General features: G+C 35.0%; 1 pseudogene; it reads left to right on the top strand.

Moving 5' to 3' along the window:
- Positions 1-788: 788 nt before the first annotated feature.
- LOC138307904 (feeding circuit activating peptides-like) overlaps positions 789-22,643 on the top strand; it is a 35,990-nt pseudogene continuing 14,135 nt past the window's right edge.

The raw sequence follows: 22,643 nt of genomic DNA on the forward strand, positions 1-22,643 counted from the left end.
AGCATGATAACCCAAACCAACCAGTTTGGAGACAATTGGAGACGGGACTCTAGTAGTTCCACAGAAATGCAAAATATAAAAGGTTTTGAATGTCAATGCATTTTATGACCTAGAACATTGAATTTACTACAAGTGAATATTTTTTATTGTATCAGATTGAAGTTAATAACAGGAATGACGAGCAGGCTATAGTATTAGTTATACTAATGAGACCTTAATTTTGGTGACATTTCCGATACTGGAAAACACTTTGATTATAGCCGTGAAATGTATATGTACGGTCAAAAATACTCAAGTTTAATTTGGCTGCGAGACGTTAGATATGTGTGCTCTAAAGTAAGTAAGTAAATGCCAATAACATAATAAGAATTCTTAATGGTATAATTTTAATGATGTAAAGATATAGGAGGTTTCTTATAGGTACAAATTCAGCGGAATTTTATTATATGAATCTCATCGTCTCTTTGTAAAATCAGTTTTAACATTTAACACTTGTAAACCAATGTCTTTTTCACATGGTCTTTTCCTGTACGTACTTATGATATTAATCTTAATGTGAACTACAGTTGGCAGTGTTCGTACTACATTGAATGTAATATAACGAGATTTCCTCCCAGTCACCACCCAGTATAATTACAGATCTACCAGCCCCTCTGTACATAGCTGTGTTCTATCCGCCCACAACGCCTAGTACTGGTCAGTTTTATTTGGGGGAGGCGTGGCTTAACTGGTCATGTGACGTTAATTGAGCGTGATTGACAGATGATGTTGGGAAGGATTCAGCGGGTATATTAGAGTGATGGAGTTATAATTCTGTATTGTTGGAAGTTAGGAGCTAGCGAGTGGTATTTGATTCACGCTTTCACCATGACACAGCTAGCCAGCATAATTGTGATGTTAGCGGCAGTTCGATTGGCTTCGGGCCAGCACAGGTGAGTCTGTTTAATCCTAATTACAATTAGGCTGCAAAGTAATTTTAGTTTTAATGTATAATTCATGTCTTAGAAAGTTTCATTCACAAAATTTCACTTAAACCTCTACATCTACCGTTGATAGTGCAGCTTAAATAATGAAGACTAGTCAGTATCGTTACACAAAGGAATGATTCTATCTCAATGTTTGGGTGCAGTTTTCAAAGAATCTAAGACGCAATCCCCAAGATTGAGTTAGGGACGGTAGTCAAGGTTTCTGCCGGGTCAATGCTAGTCTAGGACTAGAGACAGGGTTCCCAGTGGCATTCGGTGTCTGATGATAAATGTACTGCTCGAAATAGTTTGTTTGATTGTATTATAATGGTATAAAATGAACGGGCGACAAAGCTTTTAGTACATTCAGAAATCATACATTTATCGGAGTTTTCATTTTCTGCGTTTTGCTGACAAAGTTGAAATACGACCACTTGTTTAATTCCCAAAACGTAGACAATATCCAACCACCAGAACTCGGATGCCTTAAACTTATCTATTGAGTTCTGTGTGGATGTTAAACTGTCGATACTTTATGTAGGTTTCAATGCGCTACTTTAGTAAAACAAATAATATAGGATAATGAGGAATGTGTTTGCTTACTAATTGCAGGTATTGCGCAACATCATACACATGATGTTTTTTTCCCCATTTCTATCTTAATACGCTATTGATTTAATGATAGTGTAATAAGATAAATATATGATAGTATTTGCAGTTTAAACAAAGAATTGTGCCATTAGGATGATTTGTTTCGTATCTTAGAATGTCAACTTTATGTTTGCTGTTGTACATAAGTAATGGTATCTCACGAAACCTTCAAACATTTGCAGTTACTGACACAATTACTGACTTATACAAAGGATATTTTGGAATGATGTTACTAGTTTGTCTGTGGTTATGTGGATGTTTTTGGATGTTTTTGGATGTTGTTATTACTTTGTTCGTGGTTATATGGATGTTTTGGGATGGTGTCACTGCTTTGTTCGTAGTTATGTGGATGTTTTGGGATGGTGTTACTGCTTTGTTCGTGGTTATGTGGATGTTTTGGGATGGTGTTACTGCTTTGTTCGTGGTTATGTGGATGTTTTTTGGGATTGTGTTACTGCTTTGTTTGTGGTTATGTGGATGTTTTGGGATGGTGTCACTGCTTTGTTCGTGATTATATGGATGTTTTGGATGGTGTTACTGCTTTGTTCGTAGTCATGTGAATGTTTTGGGATGGTGTAACTGTTTTGTTCGTAGTTATGTGGATGTTTTGGGGTGTATGCTGTTACTGCTTGATGTTGATGGTGTTACTGCTTTGTTCGTAGTCATGTGGATGTTTTGGGATGGTGTAACTGTTTTGTTCGAAGTTATGTGGATGTTTTGGGATGGTGTTACTAATTTGTTCGTGGTTATGTGGATGCTTTGGGAGTGTGGTACTACTTTGTGTGTGGTTTTGTGATTATATTATTGTATACATGTGCGAAGAGACCCGGTTGACACTACGTTTGAACAAAGAACACTCATGCATTATTTACTGTACTGTATTTACCAGGTTATATACTATAATATGGTACCAAAGTTTTAATACGATATTGTCATTGTGTTATGAAAACAATCGGATACACACAATGTAATGAGACGTGGCGATGTTACATATATAACAAAAATATAACAGATTTAATCATATATATAACATGTGTATCGATGTTTAATACTGTACCTTACAGAACGGTCGATATTTTACCTGGCTAACAAATACCTTGACGTTTTCGTTATGATACTGCCATATTTAATAGGTGTGTGGGGATCGTTTAATTTTCTACAAGTACAATTAATGTTTAAAAGATAAGTGGAGATGTCTTCTCAGTCAGCTGTACCACAAGAGATCATGTTTTTATATGTAGGTCGAACATGTTATTCCCTCCGATTACTATTTTGCTGTTCATTATACACCAAGCACAATTAAAAAATTGTATGGAATTTTGTGATAAAAGCTTTAAAACTGAGTTTTTTTCAACAAACGGATAGATTCGTACGTGGGAAATTAATTTAAGTGTGAATTTTGAAAAATTGAATATTGACATTAACCCTAGGTGAAATAAGAAAAACTTTAAAGATAGTTGAAATCGAATTGTAGAGTGGATAATAACTAAGTAGATTACCACTATTCTTATACAAATAGCGGCGGAATAATATTGTTTTTATTATCTATATTGGAAACGCTTTAGTTTATATAGAAAAAAGAGCTATAGAATAAGATCAGAAACCGTTTGGCTCATATAAAAAGTGTGGGCTATAGTGGCCCAATGATTACGATGTCCCGATATATTACCATAAGCCCTTAACCTCTAGGCTGAGAGTTAGTATCAAATGTGGGGCAATTTCCAAGTACTGACATCGGGTCGCTGGATTTTTCCGGTACTCAGTGTATATATATTCTAGTATATCATCTAAAGATTCATTTTTAGTATTATATATGAGCACAATAGATTAAAATTTGAAAAATAATATTTTGGCTATAAATTACCCCAGCTGTTTGATTGACCGTTAAGGATCTGCTCTGGTGAGGTTTGAGTCTCACTAATCAAAGAGTTTTTGTAATGTTTAAAGACTAAGGGTCGCAAGTTTTAACAAGGTACAATATGGAACATACATCATATGTCAAAATTATATTTCTATTGCTTTAAGAATTTTTTATTCACAAATTGTAGGAAATGACCAATTGGCGGCTATTTTGAAAAGTTGCATTTCTTTCATTTTGCAGAGAGGTGAAATTTCACACTTTTTTTTTACTTCAATATATTTTACTAAACTCGCCGGCGCTACAACATATTTAGCTATATCAGGTAAATTGTTGCTGAAAAAAGATAGCCATGGGAACTTTTTCTTTTTCTGTGAAGAGTTAAATGTGCCAAAAGTTGTTAAAAAAGGTATTTTCATTTTTAAATTACAGGGGGGGAGGGTAGGGTTAATATATACGGCTGTGCTAGGCAAAAATAATTGGTTGATTGTGTGATATTAATATGTTCTTATTATAAAAAGAAAACACTGCTTTTGACAATTTTGTAAATATTTAATACATGTACTTATCAGGCATCTAATTTGCAAAATATTGCTTTACAGTAGTTTGCCGTGTTTATGCCCAAAACAGTGAAAATCATTATTTACATCAAATGGCTATTTTTGATTTATAATAACTCATTAATCATCTATTTCCAAAAATGTATATTAGTCATGAGAAAATTTTGACTATTCACTAGAGCAGACCCTTAAATTCAAAGAAAACACTATGAGATGATAAGTGATAAAATTAGGCACATGAATGTGTTAAAGATATCCACATGTATTTCAGAGTGTATGTTTCAAAGCTTCATATCTGCATTGATTTACCAATGTATTAAACGGAGCAATCAGACATCCGTGTAAATTATTCAGTTCATCAATCATTGTTCAGTTTTCCGTACCGCATGACTAACACAACATATCTCTTTATCAATTTAATTGAATTGTTGACAAAACGTTTGCCTGTTGTTCATGCGTTTCCATGCGAACGGCATGACAAATAAAAATGTATAATTAATACACCAATCATTCGCTAGTTCTATATTTATAACTCACGTGTGAATCATCCCTTAGTTGCGAATGGCAATGACCTATATTGCACGCGTAGTGTATATAGAATGCCTAAATAGGTCATGGTATTTTACAAAGGTCAAATGAAGACGAATGAATGTTCAGTGTAATTGTCATTGGATAGGAAATAAGCCTTGCCTTGTACACGATCCATTGTATTACTAGATGGACCTCGGAGGATTTGAAGTATTACACGTCTATTGCAGATTTCGTACATTAAGTACAATTTGACGAGATAGTCGGCTTTTAGAAAGTTTTCCATAAATCAATGCGACCTTTTAGAATGTTCCGTTCAATAAACATAAATGTATATTCAACAATTAAGTTCTTTCTCAACCCATATTACCGCTCTCATCCGCTGTTCTTCATACACATCCACTACGATTTATCCTAGTTTGATACAAACGCAATCATATACCGGATACTTATATCATCAAAGACAAATTGTGTGTGAAATTAAAACTCCATCATATCACCCAAAGCCGTCATTTATTTAGAGTACGATACCTTCAAAATATTTATTTCCACAACAACATATACGCTAGCAGTAACATAAGCCAAAATTGATATTAAAGCTGACTTTCGTATGAAATAAATTTTGTAATACTCAAACGGCACTTTATATTGTTAATATGACAACAAAACACACAATAAACGCGATTTATAGGTAGACAAGCGGCGTGTGTCTGGCAAACACGTTTCTATACCCATCGATAACGGTACGGTTAGACATTACATAGGAATATGTATAATTTATATATAATTACAAAAACCTTTTCAAACACATAAATTTAACATGTGACAAACGCGATTGTCAAACCTCGAACAATACCATTGCAATAATCGTTATAATATCGTGTCTATGAATACTAATTAGTCCAGACCTGCCAAACAGCTCAAAACATTACGGACCTGAGCCACAATCCTTGAAATACACACTCCTATCTCCCTCTTGATCAACTGTCAAACATCGTTCATTTAATCAATGTGATAATATCTAATTCATCAGGTACAATGAACATTCAAACTCCACACGTGACGTTTATTAATATTTAGCTTCGCCTTCGTTATATCATGTACAGTCCAGAGGAGCAAACCCGTAACAATTAATGTTTCATTTTTCTGTATGTCAGATAATAGAATTAGTCAGACATTAGAAGACCAGGGCATCTCTGTACATTAGTTTAGATTTATTGTGAACATGCAATTTAAATATTCTGTTAACAAGGACCATTACTGAAGGGAATCTCGAATACCACGTATTTTACAGGGTATTAATTACAATAATTTGACAAGCAGGCGTGACTGTAAAGTAAAATGAACTCAGGTCCAAACTGTTATTCTGAGCGCAAAGGAATGTTCTAATGGTGAATTGTTAAATCTACAGACAGACACTGCAACCCTGGGCAGTTACAATATGGCATAGAAAGACAAAAACATACTAAAGACATGCATCTGTTAAAACTATCATTATCGTTGTGATATGTGAGTCGGGTCTGTATCATGCCTCCTGGACAAAGAAGTGACATTGACTCTCCTGATGCTCTTGTTTATCCCCGGCGTGTTTAAAATCTTGGCTAGCTATGGGGGAAGATCCACATGCTAAAGAGGAGTAAGAGGTTGCTAACCTTGGCCAGCGGAGATGTTGTATAAAGATACATTAAAATTTATCCTGAGATAATCCTAGACATGGAAAATCACGTTCGTTATATATACTGCATTAACACATCTCGTGTTGGTAGTGCCACTTACATCGTCGCAGAAAATGAAATGGGTATGTGGAAACGACACCATCAGTATTTCAGACGTGTTTTACTGATTTTTTTATAACGAATAAAATATACATATACACTTTTTTACGTTTTCCTGCAACCAAGGGTGTCGATTTCCCGTGAACAAAAATGTAAATAAATCTTTCTTTAAGGCATCCATATAATCAAGTTCCGTATAATTGTCTCCGTATCATGTGTATCGATGGAAGCACGAAAACCTACGCCTGGTAGTATGCGTTATATAGAAGGGTGTGGATAGGGATGATGGACGAGAATACTACCCGACTAACGTACAAACAGCTACCTTTCGTACATGGAAAATTAGATTAAAATTAAAATTGAGTAAGAAGACATATTGTGTCAGTATCAATTACACGAAAGAACATGATATCACAAGGGGACACAACACGATCCCATCACCCACTAGCAAGCCACTTACATCAGTGAAGAGAGTTCTTCAAATTAAGTTAATTTAACTTGAATTTTGAATTGGTGTCCATGATAAATGTATAATTACATGTAGAATAGGATAACTCATCTTGAGTATTGTTATTTTTTCCTTTACCTATATCTATGCCATCTTAAGATGATTAAGATACCGATCATCGCGTTACAATCTTTAATACACAATTTACCATGTATCATTTCAGTAACTTTTTACTCTACCTTTGTTATGAAACAGTTACTAATAAATCAGAATCGAATCTTACAGTATAGATTCAACTTTAACCCCAGCAGTTTCAAGTTGTAGTTATTGTTCCATGGCCAAAGTATTTCTTTCAAAGGCACAACGGCCTTGTACTAGATAATAGGATCATTGGTAATTGTTTTTACGTTCACATCTTGTTTTTTGTCACTTTTACATAGGTGCACCAATATTATAAGGCTATTCATGGAAAGTTAATCAATGTTTGTAGACTTACCGTGCGTTCCATTTGCAGAGTTGTACCAGTTGTAACGATACGAATCTGCTGTATCTCAAATGGAACGCGCCGTACCAGCAGATCCGTACAACCGGTACAAGTGGTTCGTTTTCAGAAGCGTACCACTTGGATCCAAGATGACGGACTCGAGATTTTTTTTATTTGTGATTGAAATGATTTCTTTGTTGAAAAAAGACAGGTGATATTTATATTCGATTAAATAACATGAATTATTTATTTCAATGTATGTCGAAACTATTAAGGTATTCCTTTTATATCAATTTTGTTGTTAACGACGAAAAATCTTTCATATGGGTGCCGCCATCATGGAAAATTCCAAACGCGTTCCATTTGGCTGTGCCGTATCAAGTAAGTACAACTGGTACGAATCCGCAAATGAAACGCACGGTTAATCTGATCACAGGTAAATTGAAGAAACATAAAATAATTATTTATAACCTTTGATCACCGGTCAAGCTTTTACGAGGCATGATATACAGTCGTGTAATATTTGGAATTGCATGTTTTGTAATATTTTTTGGAAGCAAAGCTTTCGTTTAAGAAATCCTTTTTTCCTTTATCAAGTTTGTTTTAAAGACCTTTTTGAATATCCATTCGAAATAGTTAGAAAGTGTGTGTTGCGCGATTCTTATTTTTCCATAATTAGTCAACTTTGAAGGCAAAACTCGGTCAAAAAAACAACCAATTTGTAACAAGGTGTATGGCGATGCTTGTTATCCCGGGGGACGAGAAACGTGTTTTGATTATTTAAACCTTGCACACTTCTGTTCCCTAAACGAGAACCGATGTTACTGACAGCAATCTGTCTATCTTTTAAACATTTATGAGTTTCATTACATCTGGATTGAGGACCTTGTAGAGGTGTATAATTATAATAAGGTACTGCTCACAGCAACTGATACTCGCTGAAAGGAAATCCATAAGGTGTTCTCTGTGATTGATAATTTGCAAAAACATAAAAAATACTCTAAAAAAACAAATGTCACCGTTTCATATTTCAACACTAAAAGTCTTCGAACTTAATATAATCTTCGAAATATCGCATCCAAAATTTATATGAGAGGAAAATTAAAGAAAGCTAAGGAAATGAAACCCAACGAATGTAATATATAAAGTGCAACGAATTAGATATCACCAAAACGTATATTTTGATATTTGGTAAACAGGCTTTGTGTGAAGAAATATTCAACGACACTGCATGGAATATGTGTTGAAATATTATGACGAATACCTGTAGAGCTTGCATGCGCGTCTTTAATCGGCGTGGAAGTTTCTATTGCAGAAGTATGGTTAGTTAAACTCAATTTGTATTACATTGTCTGGAGCTAGGACATACGATACATCTACGTTGTTTTATGTGCATTAGGACATATCCAGTGCATAACAGTTGATTTTATGATAAATGAGTTTCCAACATTCTTCGTTGTCGGCAAATATTGGTGAATTTGCGATACAAAAATGTTCGAAGCTATGTATGAGTCCTTCCATCATTCTTTCTCTCAGCACTACAGTGAAATAAGATAATTTGAAAAAAATCTTCTTATTTGGGTTGTCATGAACACCATCAATTAGTATGGTGTTCTGACCACTTTCACAGGTCATCCTTACTACAATACAATTAACATGCTTCCATAGGTCCATGACTTTACCTTTAAGACTGCTGACTGCGGAATTATTATCAACCACCACCATGTCCTGCATGCTGAATACTTAATGCCACTGGACAGCTATATAAGCTATATGTGTTTGGACCAGCTTGTCCACTTACCACCTCTGCGTCTATACTCTGGTACTCATGCAGTAAGTCTGTTAGTCACTGTGTATCATGCAGTAACGACCGAGATGGATTTGGTTAGCATTCAAACCTATGTTGGACCTGTCGACTGAGATAATGGTGTTTTCCTCTAATTATGTAACACACACTGGTGATGTCGCCATCGTGATATCTGTGATACCGTGGTATCGTACAGATACTAGGCTTAAACAGCATGCAATTCCACAGAATGCATTGCGTGTTGGTGAAAACTAGAAAATCCTGCATTCCAACAGGAATCTATTCCAGGTATGTTAGGATGGAACACTGTATGTTCAGTGTACAGCTATAACTAGTTCTAGTCTTTAAAGTTATTTAATAAGTTATTATGGGGAATACAAAACAAACGCCAAATCATATAACAAAACCATTAATTCACCCAAAAAGTTTAAAATTTACATGTACGTGGGTTTAGCTATTATTCCAAAAGACCAATCTTTGTTTTTGAAGTTAGGTACTGGATACCGACAACAAGTATATACATCGCTCTATCAGTCTTATATATGGTTGAACCAGCCCTTTTATATAGTATCGACCTGAAACAGGACATCGCTAGCAGCAAGAGAATAATACCTTTGTAAATCAATCGCAACAAGCAACACTGACAATAATGTTGGACATCATAGAAGTGTTTTATTGACAATGGGCAATTCGAAAAAAAGTCGGCACTTACTACTCTAAGTACTCTAAATACTTCAAAGGTCTTTTAGGGCTGTTGTATTTGACGTGTTACCTGTAATATATGTGTGTTTTTTAATGTTGTGGTTTACTCTAGTTGTGTCTCTTTGTTAAATTGAATCTGTGCCTCCTTTTTAATGATATCTCTGAATTATACTGCAAACCACAACTCATAGCCCGTACCGAACAGAAACACGGTATATAGCTGTACACTACTATGGTGGCAATGTTCTTTAATATCGCATGTCATTGATAACAACAAAACAACATGTAATGCCAATTCATGTGTTATGAATCTCGTTCAATTGATCACGCCCTGCTGTTTACGCTTGTTCTACGAGGTTCTCGGCGTGGTGGTCCGTTGTCGAAGTTTCTTTGTGCACTAGAATCAGACCTTTGTATCCGAGACCAACTGCGGTACAATATCACACTACATTACATGGATTACCAGTTATACTCTGTGATGGCATGGCTTTAGAATTTCATGGTCATTCAATACAGCGTTGGTATGAAAAAGATTACTTTCAGTAATAGTTATGTGCAGAGTCGGACATTTCTCTATTGACACATGCACGACATTTCAAAAGTTTGAAAAAAAAATCGGCAATTTATACATTTAAATACTGGCCGACGGAACTAAAAGGAGATATTCATTTATGAGTATTGTACATTGATATGTATGTTTGATTATGATGCCATAATGCCGTCAAAATCAATCTAGCCAATAGAATACGCATCTTACATTCATGTACAAAACAATCGTATATACCCAGTAGGTTTAATAGCAATTTTTTTGTATATCAGACTAGCAATCTCACAAATAAACAATATTACAAAAGACAAAAACATATTCTTGAGTCTATTTTGTTGGTAATTTGCAAGCTTATTATGATTTCTATTGTAATCCGTCTTTATTTCAAAATGTCATTTTTATATAGAGTTCCACGACGATGTCATTTTCCCTCAATTCACTGCGCTTACGTTGTTTATGCCCTGATGACGTCTTAAACCGACTGACCACATTGATTTAAACTCGAGCCTTACCGTCCTGTCCATCGTTCAAGGATCTATCGATATGTGTCTACGAAGTCTATCATTTTCTATTGCTCCGAGACTCTTAAACCCTCTCAACACTATCCTATAATAATGAAATTTCTCTTCATAACAAAACAATTAGCATCCCAGAATTCCTTTGGGCATGACGCGATTTCCGGATTAGAATTTTTCAGACGATTCCCCCGGAGAATCTACCTGATTTACACTGGACAGCGCGGAATAATCCTGTAGTCATGGAGCGCCGGATTAACAAGCAATCGTGAAAAGAAAACCCCGCTGCAAGGTAGAGCTGCTACGATTTGGATGTTATATGGCCATGCATTATGAAGATACTCGCATATGCGTGCTACATGTCAGGCCATCCCGGAGACAGTGGTCATCATTCACGTAGCAGACAGTTGGTTTTTATTTAGTACAACTCACTAAATAACCTGGTTGGAACACCACATGCCTCCGTAAGCACAGCAACAGTACTGTACTCGATAATAATGATGAATCATAATTGATATTTACAATTATGATAAATCAATTTCAATATTAAGAAATAAATACAAGATTGTAATGATGGGTATTGTGAATTGCCGTGTTAATAATAGGGAAGTAGGAAACAATTAAGATAGGTATGACCACTTCAAGTATATCATCAATAGGAAACAACCTAAATATTTTTCATGTAATTGTTGAGTCATTTATTTTGCCAACGATAAACATATTCTTCTACACCCTGTGTTTTCGTTCTTGTTTGTGCTCAGGTGTCAACTAAGGGATTTACTGGGTGAATTCTGTCCTTGTTAATTGAGTTAAAGTTTGCTCTAGCATGTGGTTATAATGTTGTCGGTCTTAAGTCTACATTTAATAGGCTCTACTGATGAAATATTGCCATAACGACGCATTAAGTTCTAAATACTACATTAAAATATCTGCTGTTTATTTCTAAGAAATCGTTTAGATTTAGATCCATCTCGTTTAAATGTAATGTTGTTTTGGGTGATAATTGTATTAAAACGTATAAGGCATAAGTTGTTTAATATAACGGCTTATATTTTAGAAACTATTTAAAGAAGTAATATTCGTTATAATCCCTAATCGTTTTCCCCAAAGGATATGATGTAATCAAAACTCAGCGTTTCTTTAATAACTATAGGTTCTGATCACTAGAACCTATATTTAATCTCGTGAACGAATCGCTGTTGACATAATTGAAAATGCTTGCAGTAGATGAAGCGGAAAATAGATCGGCATTAGCTACCGAACTGTAGATCCATGTTCTGATGTAATCTTGGATAGCTAGTCCGAAGTCGAAATTGAAATGTTGTTCAATACTATGATAGTGTTAACAAACTCAATGTAAGATAGATTACCTCGAGTCGGCTGCAGGACAGTAACCTACACGGTGTATTACAGGATAACATCTCAGTGACCGGCACCTTATCTCACTGATGTAGATTGATTTGTCTACAACCTTACATAATCCTGTGGTAAAGCCATAGAATACACGGGTCACAAGATCCTACCTTAATTAGGGTAGTCATCCGTCATTTGTCCGTACAGTGTCGGAATCAAATAAGATAAAATATTACATAAAGTACAACTCAGAAGTTGAGTTTGAGTTTGCACTTGCATGTGACAATTGACGTCAGATGTAAATATTCAAATAATAATTTTTTTTGCTTTATTTGTTTTTCATTATGTTTAATTCAATAATATTACCAACATAATTAGAAATACACAATGGCATTGCCTGTCATTGATATTCTCAAAATTGCTAATAAATCTTCAAATACATGTCAAATCACTACATAGTTTTATAATTTATTTTTGAAATCCATTTATGGTTTCCACAATTGTACATATACATATATATATCTAACCCATTTTATCAAAGTCAAAGATAAGAAACATGACAGTTTTGACTTATTTTTTTCTGTTACCATTTTGGAAAGAAAATACAAATGCAATGTAAATAATAGAGGTAAGCGGTTGATTATAGAGACACTTTAACTGACAGGCAAGTTTAGTCTTCGAAAGAAACTAGTGAAGTATATCAAGGTATTATAACTGCCGGGTACCTAAATGATACGGCTACAGTAAGTTCCATTATGTTTTTCGAAATATATTTAATCGTAAAAAATCACCAATATTCGTAAAATGATGGAGTTATTATCATTATGGCGATATTTCTCAATTAAAAATGTCTTAGCTAATCAGGATTGTAGCAATAATGGGGGAATACCAGGGAATTCCGTTGTTACGCTCTGTTGGTGCCACAGTCCACACGTGGGTAAACATAGCATGTGAGAACCGCTTTATAAGGTTATATAACCTTTGACCCAAAGCATGTTTGTCAACTGATGGATATTTAAAGACGACGCTAATGCATTGTCATTTTATTTTCGTCGTTTAGTTTGTAGAGTATTCATAAAAACATAATAGGACTTTAAGAAAGGGGGCGGGGTTGGTTGGTTGGGTGTTGAGAATGCCGAGATGCCCTAACGACTCTAGCTGTCACCTGGAAGCTGACGTCCAATGGTATGATCATGGCACTCTATCCACTTCTCTGATATTGATTAGCATGCCCATGGTCATTACAGGTACATATTGTAAATTGTTCCCTCGGTAAGTCGGTAGTACCAAGACACCGGCCATATAACAGTTAAACGTCACGGGGTAACGAAGCGGCATACAAGTTGCTGTTTAGAAATGACAAATAAGTAGTAATGACAATCTATCTATCACATTACTGATTTAACCGGGCTCCCTTATAATAGCATAGCTTGTACGCACTATGGTATCCCTCTGAAGAAAAGAAATGAGTAGTTTTCATGATCTTAAGCTTTTAAGGTATATCCGATCGGCGCAGTCATGCATCAACGTTCCCGCCATTACACGACGTGTTATTGATAATTATACGTTCTAAGGAAAACCTCATGCTATCTGTGCAACTGGCGCCATTGTCAACAAAACGCTTTCTTTTCTTCTTTTCTTTTCTTTCTTTTCAGCAAGCATTGCCTTAAAAATCACTAAAACGTATAAATAAATATATATCCTGCTATTTCAGTTCTTGTATGTTTTGCAAATAAAACATTTAAAAAATAATTGAAAACGAAATTGAATTTTACGAAAAATTGTTTGCAATGTTTGCATATTAAAGTACAATTGACTTTTTGACATTAACAGGAAAAGCGACGTTATTATGGTATTGACTATATAAATATAAAATACTTTGGTTTCTTGATTTGATAAAATAAACACACTGTATATCTCAACTAAGCTACATTTGCTGTTATTTGGCACTTAGGTATTTTATGCTTGCTCCACATAAGACTCAAAGACAATTTGAATTGAAATGGCCATCTTATAAAGATGACATTTTATTATAAAGAACCATATTATTATATTCTTCAAAATTTACCATGTGGAAATACAACTTTTGCACAATATATAACAACAGTTTACATCCTGTGGTGGGGATTCCACAGAATTACGCCGAATTACAAAATTCTACAGAATTAAACACTCTGGTAAATACATCAGGATATACTTATTATGCCATAAACAAAAAGATAACAAATTGGGTGGATTGAGGGTGGGCTTAAAATTGTCTTTGAAATCGCCAAGTTTAAATTAAATGATGCACAAAGCTGCGGGACAAAATGGCGCTGCTGAAAATTTTTTCTCGCATAGACTGGCTAAAAATAACCAGCCAATCAGAGAGCAGCTAAACTGGCTACTGAAGGGGCCCCCAACAGGATATGGAGGCCCCATAAAGGGATACGAAGAAAATAAATAAAATTATTAAAATAGTTGTGTCGCAGCATTAAATAAGCTATGCATATAGCTTGCATTTATAAGTACTCAATATAAATCGTGTATTCCATATTATCAAGATTTAAACCCAATAGATAATTTCATTTTCTGTGCAAATAGTGCAGAATATATCGCTACATATATATTATATTTTGTGAATTACTTTTAAATCATATATTACAGATTATTAAACCACGTATAAGAATATATGACTCATTCATATGTAGATATGAATGATGGCCCTGCAGGTAGGGCGTTAGAATTGTACTTGCTGCCGCTATTGCATGATCGTAAAAGGCGACTAAATTTAGGATCTTATCTTTTCTCTTCCTCCTAACTGACTTTATCTTTCCTAATGCCTCCCTTGGCACCGCCTCACTTTTGGCCTTGAGGTGAGCGTTCGCCCCTGTGAGGAAGGCTCTGGGTTCTGTCCCCTGGCCGAGACACACCAAAGTCTATAAAAGTGGTAGTTTCTGCTCCTGCTTAGCGTTCAGCATACAGGGAGTGGGACGACTGGTTCGCCCGTTGTCAGTATAATGTGACCGGGTGGGGTGTGTTGCTTGGTGTCTTCGGCGGCATGCTTCAGTGATATAGCACTATAAAAAGGGCAACAGTTCCACTATACAAGAATACACTACATGAATATACCGCAGTCTCCCAAAACACGCACCTCGCACAACATACACGCAACACACCGCATACATGGGAGGCCGTCCTTACATGACCATAGCTGTTAATAGGACGTTAATTAATCAAACAAACAAACAAACAAACTATACAAGAAGACACAACATGAATATACCGCAGTCTCTCAAAACACGCACCTCGCACAACATTCACGCAACACATCGCATACATGGGGGGCCGTCCTTACATGACCATAGCTGTTAATAGGACGTTAATTAATCAAACAAACAAACAAACAAACAAAGATATGAATGATAGGGGTTTTCTAACCGAGGGTTACAAAATGTTGTAAAATTCCAGGCTTGCCTAAGGCGACATGAGTGTATTGCCAGCAAGTGTTACATATGTAGGTATGAGAGAAACCATGTTACGACGTTAAATACGCATATTACATGTTGCTGTATTTGAGTAAATATTTTATAATTATTTTATAGTATAAGTATCATTATGTTGCTTTTATCATTATGCAAATGGTCATGAATAGACCTGTGTAGGACCTATTACGACGCTCTTTTAGAGGTAGCCCATGACATAAACTAATTGAAAATAGATTCAAACGCTCTGAACATATCGTATCGTTTTATGTGTTTCAAAAGACGTGAAAATCACCGTGCTATTATGTAATTTAAGACCTATTCCCATCATACATAGTATAAATGGCAGCTGGCTAAAGTTTTCGTTGTATGTCGGTCGTATAAAACTTTTATACAATGAAACGCTCATTTAACTACTTAAATGGGAGTTTGGCATAAACGGTATCTACATGAAACATTTAGTAAATAATTGTTATATCTTGTTGGTGTTCTGGCTATTAAATGGAAAACACGCGAGCATTCTGACAATCCCTAGTTTAATTAGTCATTAATTGTTAATACACGGTTGTATCAACCTTCTCAATCTACCAGCACGAGTTTGGTACACAACACAATTAAAATGAACACAATTGTACTCAATATTTATATAGGAATATTGAATAAAAGTTAAAGTAGGCTTACACATACTTTAATTCTTAATGGTTTTACTCCTTAACACCATTTCACAAATACAGAATATAAAAAAACTGAAAATATACCAAAAAATTTAAAAATAGTATGACCTATCGATGCAATCCGTATATATTGCCAGATTTATTTTCCTCCAACTTTCTCTCCTTTGGTCTGAGTAGTGGTATCAATCTGAGCCTAATACAGAAAAAGTGTCGTAAGCAGTTTATATACTAGAATTATAGAAAATTCCGTGCTTTTTATAGTGCACAGTTATTATACGAAATTGTTGCATTTCATATGATACTAAAGATAGCCAATTCTCCCCGGGGGTTCATTCCAGGGAATATCAGGACGTGTTATAGGATTACTGTATTAGCTTCCTCTACACCCTTCTGTAGAATCTCTCGAAGTAAAATGATGATAGTTCGAAACTAAGAATAGCTTTTTTCTGTCGGTGGGGTCTATCCGCCGGACTGCACCAGGATCTGATTGAATAATGTATAGTCAGCGTGGAGACGGTACTTGATTCCGGCAATATGAGAGGCAGCACAGGGCGGCCTAAGACATGCCGTCGTGACCTATTGATCTTAGTTTGATAAGACGGTCAATTCGACCGCGTGGGGTGATAAACCAGGTGTAAAAGGGTCAGGTGAGGCGATTCTCCTAGACAGGATGTGATGAGGTCAAAGAAATCTGACTTAGTTGGGATCTGTGCCGACAAGATGGAGATAAATAGCACCAAGTCATACGGAGTCAGTGGTCTAGCTATTGCTTTTTGTAATCTATTTTGTTAAAGATGCTCCACCGCTGACAAATGGTATTTTTTCTCTATCAAAAGCAAGAGCAAAACGATTCAGTATTTTTCTTCAGTTACAAAAGTTACTTACTTTACACCATTACCACCATTGAAAAGTTTGAGCTTCTAATTTTACTTAAAGTTAAATATACGAAAAATAATTAATTGCATCCCGAAAAAATTCCGTGGCACTATATCTTATATGGAATGAAGTAATGATTGCGCATGCACCAAAGGCGAAATAAATTATTTTATGTTATTTTTTGTGTTAATTAGGCATATATATACACGATTAAACACCAATTATTGTTCAAATAATGAATATCATTTATGCTCTGTCGGCGGTGGAGCATCTTTAAAATGTTTTATAGAAACACTTCTTTATAAAATGCACGGTTTAATGTTGAATGAAACATTTGATGATAAAAATTAAATCTCAGTCACCAATATAAGCAACAATCCAAATTGTAAATGTTCCATGGCTATTTGACGCAACCATTATTCAAATTGATCAAATGTTCCCAATGCTGTATTATAATTGTTCTGTTCTGACCCACATCTTCGTCACATTTCACTAAATGTAACCTTCTTCTAGAAGAAGGTTAAGTAGCGGCAACTTTGGAATTAGAGATGTTTTTGGGAATAGGAAAACATGTTAGTTTAATAATGGATCGTTAGAGATGTTTTTGGGAATAGGAAAACATGTTAGTTTAATAATGTATCGTCAGACATGCATATGATTCGATATCTTGACGAATAAATACTGAAAGGCTTTGCCTTCTTTCAATATGTAACCTGCTAAAAGTACATTTCATGATCCAATTTATAATTGACACATCATTCCCAGTTGGCAAGCACTGGTTTCGTATAGTTATCTATCTACTTATCGTTTACACCAGAAATATTTTTTGATATTTTGCTCAGATATATAAAACATATAAATTTACATATATAATTATGATCTGAAACAAATATAAATCTCGAACTTCTTACAATAACATTTTAATCAGTAATTAACCTCGTATCACTTCGTTAAACAAGCCTTACATGCCTGGTTAGTGTTCTGATATAGGTAATTTAGTGTGTGATGGTAGGGCAGTAAACATAGCTTATATGCTCCCTATGGGGCATTTCTAGAAAGTCTCATCAAACTGGTGGCTTACTGCCTAGAACACTCCTGTCAGTGGGACTGACGGCCGGCCTCGTGGGCTGACAATCAATACAGGAGGGATAAAGGAGTGTCCAATACACTTCATTAGGACAGGCCATCCGACATTGAGATGTGCACCATTACCGTGAATTTATGACCAATATTCTCGCAAGTTTTAGTGTACTACTTCCAGACGACATTAAAGAATACTTAAATGTATGTCATAGTTTATCGATACTTGGTCTGGTTAATTCTGAATGTGTTATTCGTTTTGTGTCACTTGCGCACACCCTTGAAAATACTTAAATTATATTTCATAGCTTTGTAAGATGAAAAGCACCAATGCAATCATCATTATTGATTCAGTAGGTACTTAATATATTATTTTCTTCGTTATTCGAAGATTGTATAAATCCTCACAGACGTCACTGTGAATGGAGGAAATCATGTATAACGCCATAATATAATATATGCTGTCTTCTCGAACGCGATATGCATTTGTTGCCTTTGGACTGTTGTGAATATGGGTAATGCATAGATATATTTCTGCAAAAAAATGTCCATCACTGTCAGACCAGAGTCCTTAGGGGAAGCCGTTATGTAGGAGTAGAGTAGCATCAGCCATATATCAAATCTTCATTCGGAAGTAAGTATATCTATCAATTTAAATCAAAACGTTTTAAAGCTGCTTATTGGTCGGGATCCACTGATTACCTACGAGTCGTATTCTAGGTCTAAATCCCGTGACAACACAAGATTGACTGTTCCAGTCATCACACGAGACTGACTATTAGTTCAGCGGAAGTGGATGGAACAGATTCACGCTCAGAGGAAGTAATGGTCCGGATATCTTGTACAAGAGTGACATCGAAAGTAGGCACTGACTGGCAGTCGAGCAAAATTAAATGTAGTCTTATCATAATCGATCTAACATGAAAACCATTAACTGGGATACAGTTTAATACTGGTATATCATAATAGAATGTAAAGCTTCTTTTTCACCAAATGATTATTAATAACTAATCAATACGAAGTGGGTGTTTTAAAAAGATGATATCTTCGTCTATTTTATTCGTAACAACCGCGTTCATTCATAATTGTTTTACGCAATCTTTATCTAGACAACAGGTTCATCTGTTTTGGAGTGTCCTAAGTTAGTAACTCCCTTAACATATTTACTCACTATTGATGTATTCTATCAAAAAAAGTTGATGGGTATAAGTTTAAAACAACATTGATTTACTGGAGATATTGGGTTGGTGCAGTTCATTTTTGTGTATATTTTGTTAACCTTGCCTTCTAAACCATAAACCATTTATATAATTTTATTATACGCAACCCTCATCTAGACAGCAGGTAAAATATAAATGCTTGCGACGCCGAAATCCCACACAGTCTAGTAATTCTATCACAAGGTTCATTTTTTACCGCAGGTGTCCAAAGGTAGCACCTTCCTTAAAATAATCACTATATCGAACCCTGTTAGGATGAATGTTCGTTTGTGTATACAATATTGTTAACCTTGCCTACTACATGTAAACCATGAATCATTTAAATCATTTTGCAGAGCAAAAAGCATGTACGCGTGAATATCGCTTACGTCACACTTCTGTGTATATATCATAGATATCATTTATTAGAACCACCGGAATGGCGCTAAGCTATATATCGGACGCTGAAGTAAATATATAAAAATCTTTGATAACAAACCACTCAACATTATCGACGTCTTGGTTAATTATTTTATTTGTATAGCGCGACCTCCCCACCAAATCAATAGTGTGTGCTTTACCAACTCTGACTGAAAACGCGAAACATGCAAAAAGCATGAGAAAGGTTTACGTCGACCTTACTCTTAATCTCTATGATATAGGCATTGGCATGCCCCTATAGAGAAATGCGAGAAAAGGAAATTTGTGGTAGCATTGCTTACAAGAGTAGTTCTAGATATAGAACATACCATTCGTGAAAATAGCATTATCATATGGGTAGTGTTACTTGACGATCATGTATTGCCTATCTCAAAATCATGATATATGAAGAGCAACAGCAAATATTACAAAGGAATGTTGTCATGGCACTAACACCTTCGTATCTGAAAAATCAAAATGTGTAAATTTAAAAAAATGTTCAGTTGCCAATGGCAGGTCGTATCTAATACCACTATATTATGGATGTTACTCGGTATATTACAGAAATAACAAGTGTACCATAATGACATATTGTTAGGATAGGCTACACATTGTTTTGCCAAATGTACTTTCACCATCAAGAAAAAGAGTTGCTGGTTTATTGGGATATTTGATTAACGTCGTACTAATAGCTAGGGTGAGTGTACGATGCTAGATTAAAGAGTGCATGGAGTAATTAATTAATCTCTTGAGAATAGATAATTACATCCATATATATATTACAACAATTGGGGTGTTGCTGCAACTTCCAAATGAAAACCGTCGCAAAATGGAAAGCTTCAAAATGAAAAATCGATGAGAAATTCTCTTATTATCAAATAACATCGTTTTTAATAGTAAAGAAAACCCATCGCGTAAACATTATTCCCCATATCAGTAGAATTTGTTTAGTAAACCCTGTACACGAAATAAGTTTGATTTTCAAGACAACAAAATATGGTAAAACTGGATTAGAATCCTCATTTGGTTCGAGCCACATCATGTGTGTGTAATCTCAATACAACACAGTAATTATTACTTAGTCAATATTTATTAGCAGTATTATTATAGCGGTTTGCAGTAAACGGTTTCGTTTACAGCGTTATTTAGTATATTGTCTATTAAAAGGCGTGGTTTATTTAGAGGAACAGCAATATGAAAAGGTAACTCCGAAAGTAAGCTACCAACAAGTGCTGAATGCGTTTATAAACACATTAAACAACCGATAATACAATTTTGCATTCCGGTATCGACACAATGGCAAAAGTGAAGACTCGATAGGAATCCGCATTTACGGCAGAATTTTATGTTTATTAGCCATTAAACTGTACACAAAGAGTGCTTTGGATTATATCTAATACTTGTTTGATTCTATTAATTGTTTCATTTTCCAATCTGTAGACTTTCGTTATCTATCGCAGCCGTATATATGTTTGGCCGGTTCTTTTTCAGAGTAAACGAGCCTCCAAGGATTTGTCTGTGGTTTCTAGGTTAGCGTACTTTCGCTATTGTCACGTATCTACAGAAGCCGTTTAACTGAACTGATTTCTCTCTGATACAAGCAGATACTACACCGGTACAATTAAAGATGCTTCACCACCGACAGAGCACACATGATACTCATCACTTGAACAATAATTGGTGTTCACTCGTGTAAATGTATGCTTAATACACATTAATAGTGAAATAAAATAAGTAATTTTGCTTTTTGTGGATGCACAATCAGTATTCCATTCCACACAGAGCATAGCGCAATGGACTATTTTGGGGACGCAATCAATTATATTATATATTGTTATGTTGAAGTAAATTAAGACGCTCACATGTATATCTTTCAATGGTGGTGTTGGTATAAAGTAGGTAACATCTGTATCTGAAACAAATAAGGATTTGTCTACTCCTGTTTTTGATACAGATAAAACGCCCTTCGCAAGCGGTGCAGCATCTTTAATATACAGTGTCAGGCGAGTAACGACACTACAATTGATGGGAATCATTGAGACAGTCATAGCTTCATAATTTGATTAAATAGATATACATACGTACATGTACAACCTGGTGATGCTGAATATACATGTAGATGCAAGAAGTATTCTACAATTCACAAATACATTGAATATATTTTATAAAAAATAATCGTACTGAATAATACATGATTTTGTTAAAATTCTTTCATGCTGAAGTTTTAGTATAACTTATAGTGCTTCAGATTGATACTAATGCTTCATCGATATTTGTGTGATAATCTATACAAACTACAGCTTTATAAATCGTCTTTATTTTTGCCAATAAGTTGAAACAACAAATTTTTTAAAACATAACCGTGTATTTAGAACTGAAGTTAATTCGATTTCGGGGAAACAGAGAAGCAGAGACCTTAGTGATACTCGAGATAGCATTCAGCGCTGGTGTATGGATTCAGCCCGAACTTGACCTCCAACGCTTCATTTTTGCTTTAGTACGAGTGCAAGTATGTATGGCGTCGGAATCAACATTGTCGGTGTAATTTAGTTCAGAAAACAAGGCGGAAGACCGATGGATTGTTTGTTTAATATAAACTTGTTCCATACTAAAGCGATTTCCTGATAATTATATATACATTTGTATATTAGAAGTTGTATAAATATAGACTGAATCGTAGGATTAAAATCACAAATAAAATATAAATCACCTTTCATTTTATTCTTCTATGATTTGA

Source organism: Argopecten irradians, chromosome 14, assembly GCF_041381155.1.
Source record: "Argopecten irradians isolate NY chromosome 14, Ai_NY, whole genome shotgun sequence".
Lineage (NCBI taxonomy): Eukaryota > Metazoa > Mollusca > Bivalvia > Pectinida > Pectinidae > Argopecten > Argopecten irradians.